Consider the following 14,753-nt stretch of genomic DNA (forward strand, 5'->3'; position numbering starts at 1 on the left):
CACTAAAAATTCTTACCCCATAAAAAGCTTCTGGAAAAGTTTAGACCAATAAGTGATAAATTCAACATCCGTGTTAAGGGGATGTTAGGGTCTTTGAAGCAAATTCTTGTTCAGAAACAAAAAGTTGTATTAAAATAGCATTAATACTGTTCCGGGGTAGCCTCTCTAAATGTTCTTATATTTGAGTACCAAAAATTCAATAAACAAATATTTCTTGTGCTTCTACTTTATGGCAGATCCTGTATTAAATGCTGAGGGTACAGACTGAGTCAGCAGACTTGCTCCTGTTCTTGGAGTTTATGCAGAAGTCTGCTCCACAGAGAAACTAAGAGATAACCCTAGGATCATCCAAACTCAGGGCTGTCCTTAAAAGTCACACTGTGAGCTTCCTCCCACCAACTCTTTCCTAAGAACAAAAACCTGTGCGAATGAACATAAAAAATCTTGACAAAGGAGACTGACATTTAACAGACACTACTTGGGTCAGACCAGATTTACTTAATGTGATCGTTATCTTTAATGTATCAGCTTGACTGAACTAAGGGATGCCCAGCTAGCTGGCAAAACATTATTTCTGGGTGTGTTTGTGAGGGTGTTTCCAGGAGACATTAGCACTTAGATGGGTAGGATGAGTAAAGAAGATACCCTCACAAATGCAAGTGGGCATCATTCAATCCTTTGAACGCTTAAAAAGAGAAAGGGCAAATGTGTTCTCTGCCTGAGCTGGCCTGTCCATCTTTTCATGCCTTTGGACATCTTAACGCATGGTTCTTAGGGCCTCTAGACTCAGACCAGGACTTACACCACTGGCTCCCCAGGTTCTCAGATCTTCAGGTTTGGACTAGACCTACACCACCCACTTTCCTGAACCTCCAGCTTACAGATGGCAGATCATGAGTTTTCTCGTTTCTTTCTATACATCTATTTATACATCTACTGTTTTTCTATATGTCTATGTAGATATACAGATACCTCACTGGTTTCTGTTTCTCTGGAGAACCCTGAGTAATACACTTAACCAAAGGACACAAGAGAAAGTAACCATGTTTAGAAACCAAAGAAGAGAACTTAGCAACACACAGAAGTATTAGGTTTCAGACCCTCAACTAATAAAGTACACACCATGAGTAGTGACACTTGAGTGAGTGAGAGTCCCATTAGACTCTTAGTAGGAGCAGATGGATAAAGAGCATGGACACTTCCCAGAAACCACATCATCTGGGTTAGATACACTCTGCAATCATGGGTCATGCCTACACAACATGACTATGCAGGATAATACAGACACTCGAGCACAGTTTTTCATGTATTTATCTCAGCCTCTATGATAGTATAGTCTATTCCAAGTACATTTTGAATTCAATACCATGGAACCAGAACAAGGATCAGTTGCACAGATACCTCTATTATGCTAACATACAGCTATATGGCCTATACTCAGAAGCTATCAGTGACACAAAGAAAGAAATACCCATAACTCTTATTTAATATTCCCACACGGAAGACTACCAATCATCTCTCATTATGTTTTCTCCTTCTTACATGACAGTTGAATTATCAACAGGGCAACTGGCCATCTAGTTAGGACTATCTTTCCTAACCACATGGCAAAGTTCTCATTACAGAACATTAATGCAACTGACATTGGCAACTTCTGGGATATGCCCTCAAGAAAAGGGTAAAGTCCCTTCCTGTGGAAGTAAAGAAAATATTGACATCTGGCTTGAAATGTGGATGAAGGAGACATCTTGTAGGGACAAATTATCTTTCCCAATAATATTTCTCAACCACATGGACTTTTCTCAACCTTTCTAGGCACCTTATAGTTTTACTGACATTTAAAACTTCCAGACCAGCCTGGACCTTCATGCACAAGAGAAACATACTTCTATATTCTTTGAACCAATTTTATTTTGGGCCCTTGTTAGAACCAAATTTATACCACAACAAATTAAGACATATGTATTATAATTTTTTAATTATGATTATACCTAAAGGTCTTTGTGTAAGAAAGAATATGGTACAAGGTGTCCATATTTGTTCCATCTTGTTCACCTGCCATCCAGCAGAGGATCCCACATGCAGCTTTAGGATTTAACGAACTTCATTGTTTGCACAATTTGCTTGGAATGGACTGTTTCAGTTCATCAGACTTTGACTAACTGAATTATTTTGTGCTCTCTATAGGGATTACAAATCTTCAGAAAAATAATACATTTTGACCCGGAGATTTTGCTGGATATAATTTAATCTTTAACAAATCAGATAATACTTCACAGCCTTGTTATAGCACAGGGCCATGATTTTAAATACCAATACTTGTTATGTTATAATTAGTCAGGTTCAAATTTTTTTTAAACAATGAAAGAATGATGGAGGACAGAGTTGATCCTACAGGATGCATTTATTAAAACTGCTAGTTCATCACGTACTTATTGAGCATCTGCTGGGTCCCCTGTCAAGTTTTATCACTTAATTCCTATGCAAACTTGTACAGCCTATTCATTTTTTTGAACTTCTGATTTTTTGGAACTTCTCTTCCTCCCCAGGCAGAGAATTCTGAACTATAGCCCCTGGTTTTGAAAGGCTATGATTCTAAGTATGTGGCACTAAGGCCACAGAACAATGGCTCCTGTCACTGCCTCGACTCGCTGCTCTTCTTATGTGGGCACTCATTCTGCAACCAGATGTCTGCAGTTGGAGATATTTCCCCAAAAGCAACATCCTATAACTGCTCCTCTACAGATTCTTTCACAAGTTGAGTTGACAGCAGTAGTGTTGCCTCAGGCCCCTTCCCATGCTGAGGCTATAAATGGGGTATCTGAACCATCAGCCCTGACTGGACATTACCTCCTTGAAATGTGTGTGCTCTTAGAATGCAGAAACTTTTGAATTCCAAATTCCCTCCCTCTGTTAGAGAAATTGCTTGCCAATAATTCTGCTGACCTCCAAACAAGTCCTTTCCAGGGTGCCCTGTCTCTTTCCCTACATTCCAAGAGGCCGGAGGTGGTTCTCTGTTCTGCCAAGGCTGTGTTCATCTGGCCACAGTGAGAAGACCAGGCAGATTAATTAGATGCTTCAGAAGGGGTGAGAATCCTGCTGCTCAAGATGAAGCAGATTTGTGGGTGAGTTAACCGGACTCCTCTGTTCAAGTTGATGATTAACTTCAGACCTGAATAATGCACACGTTGACATACTGGATCCATCCAGGCCAGAACTCTGCCTCCAAGAGCAGCACTGTGGGGCATTTGGAGGAGCAGTAAGTGTAACAGTTACACAGCGTAACAATATAGCCTCAAGATCAACATCCCTGTAATAACAGTTTACAGAGCTATAATTCATGAGTAAATCCACTCTATTAAATACATTTTTAATTTTGGACAATATTATCTTGGAACCCCACTCTACTACTTTTTAGCTAGAAAAATTTAGGCTAGCTACTTAATTTCTGATTTTGCATCTGCAGATGGAGAAAATAACATTCTCACTTGGTTACCTTGTAAGAATTAAATGAGTTATTGTAATGTAAAAAGCTTAAATGTTCAGTACGTATTACATATTGTTTTTATTTTTATAAATATGAGATAACAATTTCCAAGTCCATGAGTAGGACAGGCAATATATAACACAATGGGCTTTGGAGTCAGATCTGACTCAGAGTTTTACCTCTGGTATTTTCTAGCTACATGACTTTAGGTCACATTACTTAACCTTCTGAGTCTTGGTTGCTAGATCTGAAAATGAGAATATTAATGGCAACTTTATAAAGGTAGTGGAAGTATATGTGAAACATCAGGCAGGTACTAAGTATCTACTAAAAGATCCATAGCTTAGCCTTCTTCCCTCCCTCAGGAGAAGCAGTCTGAGCTTCACTATGGAATGAGTATGGCTTATGAAGGTGGAGCCATCTTTCCTAGGATGCAAGGACAACATTGTTCAGAAAATATTTGTTAAAAGGACATTGACATTCAACAAAATAGAGTTCTTGTTTCTCTGACTGAAAACAATTTTAAAGGTCCTACTATAAATAGCTTTTACCCCTGATCAGAGATTTGTGTGTGTGTGTGATTCTCTCAAGGGCCCATTGATTCAACAAAAAAAACTGAAAGAATAATTCAGAACAGTGAAATGTGGACTACAGAATAGAAATAAGGACACCCTATTTCTCGCACAAACTAGGTAAAAGATAACCCAGACCTAAAGCATATGGTTGATGGGTGGAGGTCTTACTGCTGTGCTAGTAAGTACCTTCTTTACTTGGACACCATGTCCTCTTCCAGCCAGCTTCTTATAAACATCTGCATGTTCTACCAACTGATGGTTACCAAAGGCACGAGGGTGGGGGGATGGGTTAAATAGATGATGCAAAAATGCTCAACATCACTCATCATCCAGGAAATACAAATCAAAACCACAATGAGAAACCACCTCACACCTGTCAGAATGGCTAACACTAACAATTCAGGCAACAACAGATGTTGGCGAGGATGCGGAGAAAGAGGATCTCTTTTGCACTGCTGGTGGGAATGAAAACTGGTGCAGCCACTCTGGAAATCAGTATGGAAGTTCCTCAAAAAATTAAAAATAGAACTACCCTATGACTCAGCAATTGCACTACTAGGTATTTATCCAAGGGATACAGGGTGCTGTTTCGAAGGGGCACGTGCACCCCAATGTTTATAGCAGCACTACCAACAATAGCCAAAGTATGAAAAGAGCCCAAATGCCCATCGGTTGATGAATGGATAAAGATGTGGTATATATATACAATGGAGTATTACTCAGCAATCAGAAAGAATGAAATCGTGCCATTTCCAACTATATGGATGGAACCAGAGGGCATTATGCTAAGCGAAATTAGTCAGAGAAAGACAAATATCATATGACTTCACTCATATGAGGACTTTTAAGATACAAAACAGATGAACATAAGGGAAGGGAAGCAAAAATAGTATAAAAATAAGGAGGGGAACAAAACATGAGGGAATCTTAAATATAGAGAACAAATGGGGTTGCTGGAGGGGTTGTGGGAGGGGGGGATGGGCTAAATGGGTAAGGGGCTTAAGGAATCTACTCCTGAAATCATTGTTGCACCATGTGCTAACTAACTTGGATGTAAATTATAAAAAATAAATAAATTATAGAAAGTAAAAAAAAAAAAGAAAGGAAGGAAGGAATAGATTATGCAGATTAAGGAGTGCTCTTGTCATGATGAGCACTGGATGATGTATGGATGTGCTGAATCACTACAGTGAACACTTGAAACTAAAATCACACTGTATGTTAACTAACTGGAATTTAAACAAAAACTTTTAAAAAATAAAAAATAAAGATCTACATGTTCTAAATAAAAATGCCAATATCCCTAACCTTTAAAAACATCAACAAAAGCATTTCCCATTCTAACCACTAAATTCAATTTCTGAGAAGAAAATAAAAATAGGTATTAAATGGCATGAACTTAGCTGGCCAAGGTATGAAGCTTTTAAACATTTAAGACTTGAGAGAAAACATGCACCAATAGGTACAAACTTTAGGTCTTTTGCACATTTTCCCACTTATATATGATGCAAATGGATTAAAGAAGAAATATAAAAATGCCTGGGTGGCTCAGTTGGTTAAGCATTTGACTCTTGATTTTGGCTCAGATCATGATCTCATAGTCATGGGCTTGAGCTCCACATCAGGCTCTGAGCTGAGCACAGAGCCTGCTTGGGATTCTCTCTCCCTCTCTCTGTCCCTCTACCACACTCATGCTCTCTCTCTCAAAATAAATGAACATTTAAAAATATACATATGTGTGTATATGTGTATATATGTATGTGTGTGCGTGTGTGTATATACACACATATATAAACTAAGCCATAAATAATATTGGAAGAATGTACAGAAGAATATTGGGGTAGGAAAGATTTTCCTTTGTAAGAATAACTGAGAAGGCACAGAGGAGAACATCACAACTTATGTGACTGCATATGACTACATCATACAACTTATAAACTCTCTTAAGACAAAGATATACAAACTAATTTAGAAGACAAGTAACAGAGTTGGAGTCAACTACAACACATATAACCAAGAAAAGATTAATATATGTAATACATAACAATTATTTCAATCTATAATAAAAAAATGGCCAAATTATATTAAGAGACAATAAGCATACCTATTTCAGATTCCGGGTTCCTCTCTGTCTGCCCCTCCCCCACTCGCTCTCTGTCTCTCTCTCTCTCTCTCTCTCTGTCTCTCTCTGTCTCTCTCTCTCTCAAAAATAAATTTTAAAAAGCACTTAAAAAATTAAAAAAAAAAACAAAAGAAGCACAAACTCAGAGGAAAATACTCAATCTCTCTAGTTAGCAGGCAAATGCAAATTAAAAACAACCACTAGAATCTGTTTTGCACTGCATATATACAAAAATCAAAACTATTTGTCCTCATAAGGATGTAATGATACAGGCCATCTATCTATACCCTGTGGGGCAAAGTTTAGAACAGCTTTTTAAGGAGGGCAATTTTGCACTATCTGATATGTATACTTTTTAGCCCCAAATTTCTATTTCTAGGATACAAATCTACAAAAACACACAGATGCCCAAAATTACATTAGCAAAGATATTTGTTCCTGCATTTTTTATATTAAGAAAAAAAAGGAGGCCATCTGAATGTCCACTAAGAAGCAGAAGGTCAAATAAATTTTAGTACATGTTTAACACAGGACACTATACAAGACTCCAGACTGATTTGGAAATACATCTAAGCTACTGTAGCAGATGGTCTGTTTTGTTGTTTTCCTACATGAAGACAAGAAAATCTCCCATCCCCACAAGCTTTTCTCACAATGTAACGTTGACTTTCTTCCTACCTAGAAATGGGACTATGTTCCCTCTCTTTGAATTTGGGTGGAATTATGAGCACAGTGCTGAGTGGAAGTGATGCTGTGTGACCTCCCACGCAAGGTCATAAAAGAAGATACAGCATCCTCCTGGCTCTCTCTGTTTTGGGGTAAACTTACTCTGGCAGCAGCCAACACCATTCTGGGGGGGGGAGCCTAAACTATCCCACACAGAGAGATGAGACAGAGACGCTGACATGGAGGGGAACTAAGACCTCCAACCAATAGCCACATCAACCTTCAGACACATGACTGAATAAACCTTCAGATGATTGCAGCTTCCATCTCTCAAGTCCTCTAAGCCCCAGACATTGGTAAGTGGAGACATACCTTCCATACCATGTTCTCTCTACATTTCTGACCCATAGAATCCATGAACATAATAAATGATCATTTTATGCCACTAAGTTCTGGGATAATTTATTATGGAGCCAAATAACTAGAACAGATACTTTATATGAAAGATACCAAGTCTCAGGACAATATATGTAGTATAATCCCACTTATGGAAAAATATCAATCCAAACTATAAATGTAGGTATGAATATAGAAGTATATATGTGTTACTATATATATACATATGTATGCATGTGTTTTTGTATATGCCTAAGAATACAGACAACTATCCAGAAAGACACACAGTATGTTGCAAATGTTACCTCAAGAGATGGGAGAAAGAATGGAACAAGAAGATAAAGAGACACGAAACTTGGTCTCTAGATTTCTAGACTGTTTGAATTTTGTGCCACCAGCCTATTATTTAAAGGGAAGAGGGAGAAGGAAGGGAAGAAAGCATGAAAGGAGGAAGAATAGATAAACAGCTTTGTCCAGGAACTGAAAATCTAGCTGAGTCCATGAATAAATAAAATATAGATCAGATTTAGGGGAGAAAGGAAGACAAGGCTGAACCTTGACTGAGAATTGGCATCCTGATATCACCACTTATAAGTTGTATAATTTTGGACAATTCAATCCTTTCTAAGCCTCAAATTTCCTGACTATAAACTGAGGGTAATATTTTATTTTTTTAGGGTTGCTAAAAGGACAAAATAAGATGCAGAATGTAAAGCCCCAAATATAAATGCCTGAAAGATACCATGTTTTAAATAAAGGGGAAATTTTTCTTCATCTTTCTTCTTCAAAGAATGGAAAAAAGGGCACTCACTCAAGTGAGCAAAAATATAGAAGAGGCAACTCAATTAACAGGGACAATGTAGAGATCAAGCTACATAAAACTTGAGGCTACTTTAAGGTGAAGTCAGAGGTTATAAAGAAAAAACCTGAGCTAATCATATGCAAATATGTACAAATCATGGTAACTGACCCTCCATTCCCATGCAACTCAGATACCTTTAACCATGGAAGCCAGTTGTGCTATGGCAAGGTGCAATTGTTACTGCTGCAGGATATTGAGCACGTGGCTTTCTTGATCAAAAAATAAAATCTAATTTCTTCTCCTCTTATATACAGAGGACTACTTATGGCATTCCTTGGTTTCTGACCACCTAGCGATAATACAGCAAATTTCAAATCTAGGGGTTCTGAAAGAGACATAGTCCAAGGGGAGAAGAATGCACTTGAAAACCCATTAGAAACACATGCAAAGTGTCCTTTGAAGGCTCAGCTCCCCCACCCTGTATTGTGCCCTGAGTGTAAGACCTTATTCCAAAAGGTTGAATAAAAAGGAAGATAGACTAATGATTAAAAAAAAAAAATCAGATACAGCCTTGCCCCGATAGCCCACCCATCATACTTTCAAATAAGCTGATCACTTACAGTAGAGGTTATTTAGAACAAAGTGGAGCTCCAGAGTCCATTTATTTGAATGTATTTCCATTTCAATCACCCTGTTTCAGAAGTCGCCTCTCCTTCCCGTCACATAAGGTGAACAGATGTGATTTTAAGGACTTACTTCACGAACTCCTGCTCGGAAAAAAACAGCGCTGTCTGGATAGAGAATTTCTTTTTTTTACCCCATTAGGAGCATAAGATTCAAAATTAGTTCATTTCTGATCCTACCCTTGTGAGGGCATCATATTATTGAAGTTTCCTTTCAATACCCTTAGTCATAAGGTTCCCAGATGAGTGAGTTTTCCTCCACTCTGGGCATAAATAGATTAAAGCGATCTGTTCAGGTGAGGAAGCAGAGATCAAGGAGACTTTCTAAAACTTTTCATTTCATTTGGCATAATCATTGGTATACAAAGGCATCCCTCTAACATGAGTGGAAGATCAGTTGAAGTTCCTTTTCCAGAAGATGGGAAAGGATGGGTGGATCTGAAGAAAACCAACTACACAGTTTCTTGTGTACTAAATGCAGTTGTTACAAACAGCCTTTTATTTCAAATGATTAGCCAGGTTGGTGTATCCCCAAGACTAAATCTGGATAGAGATATTGTACATTATGAATGTTTAGCCATATGCTTATTATTTCTAACATATTATAAAAACAACAATACAAACATTAAAAAGGAAGACAAGAGAAGAAATGTATCACCAATTTTACCTTTTTCACGACTAAGTAAAAATTATGGCATTATCAACCAACATGACATTTTTGAGCACTAGCATCACCCAGGACACTCTGAGAGAAGACAACACTCCTGCCCTCCCTAATGAAAAGATAAAAATTAAACACACACAGGGCGCCTGGGTGGCTCAGTCAGTTAAGCATCTGACTCTGAATTTAGGCTCAGTCATAATCTCACAGTTTGTAGGTTTCAGCCCTACATGGGCTCTGTGCTGGCAGTGTGGAGTCTGCTTGGGATTCTCTCTCTCTCCCTCTCTCTCTGCCCCACCCCAGCATGCACTCCCTCGCTCTCTCTCTCTCTCCCAAAGTACATAAATAAAACTTTAAAAAAATTGAACACACACCAAAACTATAAAAATTTAAGAATGTTCTGAATGAATGAAAAATAAATGGGGTACATGTGTGAAGGCAAGGGTGTATGGGAATTCTCTGTACCTTCCACTCAATTTTGCTATGAACCTAAAAGTGCTCTAAAAAAACAGTCTATTTAATTGGTAAAGAGACAGGTGATACATACATACATACGTACATATATACATACATAGAGAAGGTCATCTAGAATGACTTGTCAAAAATAGGCAGAGTCATAGAAAGCTTCTTAGAAGAGGTAGACCTTGATTTCGAACTTGAGAGGGAGTAGAAGTGGGATAAACTTAGTGAAAAGCAGAGAAAATCAATGAGCACAACTAGGAGCCCAAAAGGTTTCGACTTCACAGAAACTATCCTCATTATATCAAAAGGAACATGCTGGAAAGTATTTGCAAATAAATCTGAAGAGTGGAATAGATAGAAAGTAAGATCCTTGTTTTAAAGTTATAACATCAATCATTCTTACTAATTTTTGCTATAACATGCCTATTCCATAGGGTCAAAACACAGAACTAATTAATGATGAGGTTGAAGCTCTTAGAGTCAAGGCATATTATTCCAGAAAATTTGGTAGTGGCCTTACACAATGTTCACCTTTGACACTAGTGCCCAGGCCAACCTAAGAAATCTCTAGCACGATAGTGTTGGAAATATTCAACGATCCAATTTCTATTCAGCCAGACTAAGAAAACAAGGTAGTTTCTCAGGGAAAAATAAAATAAAATCCTGAATCCCGCAGAAATTTTTCTCAGAGGAAGGAGTTCAAGGGGAGAAGTGCCAAGAGCAACTGAAACAAACAGAAATAAATAAATAAATACCCTCATGTAATGGTAATTTGAAGGGTAGGAGGGAGGTGTGTGAATTTAATTATGATAACACCAGTTTGTCAGGAGAGCTAAACTCAACAAGAAAGTCCTTAATCATTAACACTGTCATCCCAGAAAAGTGCCTTCTCTCAACTGCCGGTTTGATAGATTCTGGATGACAAAGGGAGCCTGCAGACAAGAACCTGTCAATCCTGCTGCACAGAATACCAGAGAACCCCGTGTGTGTGTGTGTGTGTGTGTGTGTGTGATGTGGTGTGGTGTGTTTTCAGGGTGTGTATTTCTTTCCCCTTTTGCTTCTCACCCTTTGTCCTTGAAAATTCTTCCCTCGTGTTCTCTAAAACAAATTGGCAATGCCTACTTTGCTCCCTTGCACTTCTTCCTCCCAGTACCTTCTGCTTACTTTTCTCCCTGAAGGTTTTACTCAGCTTCACCGTCTGCTTCCAAAGGGGACCATGTTACTGAAAACCATTCTCAAGCCACAGTGTCTTTCCAGCATGCCCCTCCACCCCCACCTCCATCTAATCTCAGAAGAGAAGCTTCTAAACCAGTTGCATAGGTTAAGAGGTAGTTAGAGGCCACCCCCTGGCCCAGACACCCACAGCCGGGACCCGTGCCGATGAAGAGGTCAGACTTTAATTGGTCTCTTGTTGACTACTGCCACTTCTCCCCTCTTCACCAGCCAAGGAACATGGCAGGTAGTTCACCAAGACACACACAGTTCACCTCTGCAGGCTTGCAATCCACTCCTCTAAATCGACAGCCTTTTCTTGTTCCCTCCTCACTTCTCCCAGCACATAGTCTTTAAAAATCACCTACTGATTTAGCATTTAAATTGGGAACATTTATACTAATATTAGAGCTAAGTTATCTAGATGGGGTGGTAATGCTGGAGAGGGAACTGTGGGCAAATATTGAAAGATCACAAGTCCCAAAAGAGGTGAAAAATAGTTCTATTTCACCCAAGAGGGTGTTAGTTAGAACAACGACATGAGATTGAAGGAAGGTAAATATATGCTCTACTGCAAGGGAAGAGCTCCTAACCAAGAGTCAATGAGACAGCAGGATGGCTTCTGTGGGAAATGGTAAGAACTGCAGCAGCAGGGTCACTGAAGATGAACCCCCAAAGTGCCGGAAATAAACTCGAAGTAACATTCTATTCAAAGGGCTCAATTTGGTCAGCGCCCAATCTGGTCAGCACGTGGTAATAGCAGATTTCCCCATTTGGACATCTGTCATTCTCAGACTTTGAGCAGGGGGAAATCTGCTATTCATTTTTTGTACATTTTTTGGTGCCAATTTTAAATACAGTTTTATTTAAGACATTGCATTTTCCACTTATAATAATATAGTGCTTATAAAGAATGTCCAAGATGAAGAATCCCTGAAACTTGTGAGGGGTAAAATCTGGCTTGCTGCCATCTTCTAAAAATACATTTCTATGATAGTCTTCATTTATTTTATAATCACGGGTCTCTGCTGGGTCTTTGCTTTATTTTAATTCATCAGACAATGAAGTTAAACAGATCTTGTTTTGTACCATCTTTTGTATGACATATACTCCCTTTTGTATTGTTAACAATTTAGGGGCGCCTAGGTGGCTCAGTTGGTTGAGCATCGACTTTGGTTCAGGTCATGGTCTTACAGTTCATGGGTTCGAGTCCCACGTCGGGTTCTGTGCTGACAGCTCAGAGCCTGGAGCCTGCTTTGGATCCTGTGTCTCCCTCTCTCTCTGCCCCTCCCCCCCTTGCTCGCTTGCGCGCGCGCTCTCTCTCTCTCTCTCAAAAATAAGTAAACATTAATTTTTTTAAAAAAATGTCTAGATATATTGGATCAGAGGAAATTTATGGTTGCTTTCTATTCCAAGCTTTTTTAAAAAATTAATCTCTACACCCAAAATGGGGCTTGAACTCAAGACCCTAAGATCAAGAGTTGCATGCTATCAACTTGAACTAGCCAGGCAACCCACTATTGTAAGCTTCTATGATTCTTTGGCTTGAAGCAGAGAGGGAGAACTTGACAATGCTTTTTAAAAGGTGTATGCTTCATTCTTAGAAATTCCTTTTGGTGATCACAATTCCTATAGATTACCATTGAACAATCAGGAATGTTTGTATGTCAATATCTGGTTCTATAAATAACGTTTTCTGTAAATTTTCTGAATTGAAAAGATAATTATCACCTTCAGTTGGGTGTCCTTGCCTTCTTCCAAGAAGGATATGATAGGCTTTTCAGTGGTGGGTGTGGATTTCTCAGTCTCCTCTCTCATATCCCTCTGCAGATTATTTGCTCTTTTCAAACAAACTACTGTCGTTGTTGTTGTTGTTCCTGAAACTGCCATACATCTTCACAGTATGCTGTTCCATTAGCTGGGGGAGCCCTTTCACCAATCTTCAGACACATCCAACTTCCCTTGAGCTTTTTCCCCTTGGACTACCACTATTAGCTACTCCTTCCTACACACAGTGGCTGTGTGCCTAACCCAGGGCATTTCACTCTGCCTGATGTTATAGTTCATTGTTTGTATGGTTCTGTACTCTCAAGGCCTGGAAGCTACTAGAGTTAATTATGACTATCCCTCATTTATCTTCTTTCCCCTAGACAACCTAGCTAAGGTGAACTCTAAGTGTTCATTAAATGCCCTGAATGAGTGAAATGATAGATGAAGTAACCATAGAAAGCAAAGATCCTTGATTATGAAAAACTACACTTGAATTCAAAAAGTTTAAACTGGTTTCCAACTTGTATGTGACATGGTTTAAAGTAAATTTAAATTAAAAAAAAAAAAGTCTTACCCTCCTACTCCTAATTACCTGATGTTCTTTACACTTTATCAAAAGGCAAGTGAAAGGAAATAAATTCTTTCTGCGGTTTCCTGGCCCTGCTTCTATACTCCACAGAAAGAATTAATAAACCAACATTATTCCTGGAACTGGGTTGATATAAATTGATGGTTCTAGTGCCCAAACCAAGATGTGGTGGTTGGATAAGACTGTGAGAGCATAAATTTTTGTTAAAAGAAGAAACTACATTAATTCTATCACCACATATAACAAACCTAAAATTAAAAAAAAAAGAAACATAGAAAGGAGAAAATTACAACACTTCCTTTGTGGAGGTGAACATAGAGAAGGAGGAGGAGGAGGGAAAAACGCATCTGTTCTTTTAACTTATTTCTAAACCAAGTGAAAGAAATTAGACATAGGAATGAAGACACTTGCTAAAACAGAGAATATTGCATTGAGTTTGTTCTCACTGCAAAACTATTTCTTCTATAAACTGCAGAAGGGCAGTATACCATTAAGCACAGGACCCAGGACACAAGAGCTGACAACTGCTAACATGAACAAATTACTTCATCCTGGTCAGGTACTGTGCTAAGCTCTTTACTTGCTTATAATATTTTATCCTTACAATAGCCCTCTGAACTGTGAATTGAGTACTGTTATTATCTCCATTTTTCAGATGAGGTTTAATAATATTAGGCTGCCCAAGATGATGGAGTTAGTAAGCAGTGAGACCAGGATTCAGATCCAGGTAGTGTGATTTCAAAGTCTTAACCACTTCCTATTCCTAGCATGCCTCAAGAATAGGAAATCTGGAATATAATCTGAATTCTATATTTGAGCTAGATTTTGAACATAGGCAGAATTTCAACAAACCCAGGCTGAGGATAAGACTTTTCAGTTTGAGAAACCAACATCAACTAAGATGTGGAAGTGAGAAAACAGGAGGTATCCCCAGGGATAAAAATGACCCAGTGAGAAAAGAACACAATATCTATGGAGACAGTGGGGCCCGTAAAGTTAGGCCCTGGAGGCCAAATCTGATCTACCACATGTTTTTGTACAGCCAGTGGCTGAAGAATGGCTTTTACATTTATAAGTGAATGAAAAAAAAATTTTTCAAATAACATTTCAGAATAAGTGAAAATGACATGAAATATATAAACTTTGAATAAAATTTCAATGTCCATTAATAAAGTTTTAGTGGAACACAGTCATACTTATTCATTTTGTACTGTCTCTATTGTGCAAAGTTATCTGTAAGTAGCCACTTACAGAATTGAATGGTTACAGTATAGACTATGGGGCCTAAAAAGCCTAAATTATTTACTAACTTGCCTTTTACAGAAAAA

General features: G+C 38.4%; 1 long non-coding RNA gene across 1 annotated transcript in view; it reads left to right on the top strand.

Annotated features, from left to right (window-relative positions):
• Window positions 1-7,022: 7,022 nt before the first annotated feature.
• The window catches only part of LOC132665002 (uncharacterized), a 53,324-nt gene continuing 45,593 nt past the window's right edge, over window positions 7,023-14,753 (top strand). The window contains exon 1 of the long non-coding RNA XR_013551452.2: window positions 7,023-7,206. This is a non-coding gene — a long non-coding RNA (uncharacterized LOC132665002). The remainder of the gene's footprint in view (window positions 7,207-14,753) is intronic.

This window comes from Panthera onca, chromosome D3, assembly GCF_046562875.1.
Source record: "Panthera onca isolate mPanOnc1 chromosome D3, mPanOnc1 haplotype 2, whole genome shotgun sequence".
Taxonomy (NCBI): domain Eukaryota; kingdom Metazoa; phylum Chordata; class Mammalia; order Carnivora; family Felidae; genus Panthera; species Panthera onca.